This window comes from Oratosquilla oratoria, chromosome 2 (assembly GCF_046742065.1).
Source record: "Oratosquilla oratoria isolate Oo_2021 chromosome 2, ASM4674206v1, whole genome shotgun sequence".
Classification (NCBI taxonomy): domain Eukaryota; kingdom Metazoa; phylum Arthropoda; class Malacostraca; order Stomatopoda; family Squillidae; genus Oratosquilla; species Oratosquilla oratoria.
The window spans coordinates 30,778,460-30,778,771 of NC_134778.1; positions in this window are offsets into that span (position 1 = coordinate 30,778,460).

Sequence of the window (312 nt, forward strand, 5' to 3'; positions counted from 1 at the left end):
AACACTACGCTCTGGTATTCTGGTATCGAAATACATTACAAAACAAAACTGCGGCTCCAAAAGGTACGCGTCTGCAACTCTTTATTACTATAGTACATAAATGTCATCGGAAGTGTGCTAGTCTCGAATTCGCTTAGTTGTGGGTTCGAATCCCGCACTCCGATTCCCAGCTGTGACTGCTGGTTACCTGCCCCACCAGTCTCCATAGCGCATAACAGGGCAAAGGTGGCGGCTTCGGCCGTAGCTAGCCAGCGCCTCCTGGCGTGGGATCCTCGCTACGACCTGACCGTGTTTCTCGCTTCAGGTACCTGA